The sequence below is a fragment of the Physeter macrocephalus genome, chromosome 4 (genome assembly GCF_002837175.3).
Source record: "Physeter macrocephalus isolate SW-GA chromosome 4, ASM283717v5, whole genome shotgun sequence".
Taxonomy (NCBI): Eukaryota; Metazoa; Chordata; class Mammalia; order Artiodactyla; family Physeteridae; genus Physeter; species Physeter macrocephalus.
Window position 1 is genome coordinate 25,553,773 of NC_041217.1, and position 643 is coordinate 25,554,415.

The following is a 643-nucleotide window of genomic DNA, read 5'->3' on the forward strand; positions in this document are numbered from 1 at the left end:
GGCTGAGTAATATTCCATTGTATATATGTACCACATCTTCTTTATCCATTCATCTGTCGATGGGCATTTAGTTTGCTTCCATGACCTGGCTATTGTAAATAGTGCTGCAATGAACATTGGGGTGCATGTGTCTTCTTGAATGATGGTTTTCTCTGGGTATATGCCCAGTAGTGGGATTGCTGGGTCATATGGTAATTCTATTTTTAGGTTTTTAAGAAACCTCCATATTGTTCTCCATAGTGGCTGTATCAATTTACATTCCTACCAACAGTGCAAGAGGGTTCCCTTTTCTCCCCACCCTCTCCAACATTTGTTGTTTGCAGATTTTCTCATGATGCCCATTCTAACTGGTGTGAGGTGATACCTTGTCTTTTAATCTTGCTTGTAGTTTCCTTTGCTGTGCAAAAGTTTTTAAGTTTCAGTAGGTGCCATTTGTTCATTTTTGTTTTTATTTCCATTACTCTAGGAGGTGGACCAAAAAAGATCTTGCTGTGATTTATGTCAAAGAGTGTTCTTCCTATGTTTTTCTCTAAGAGTTTTATAGTGTTCGGTCTTACATTTAGGTCTCTAATCCATTTTGAGTTTAGTTTTGTGTATGGTGTTAGGGAGTGTTCTAATTTCATTCTTTTACATGTACCTGTCC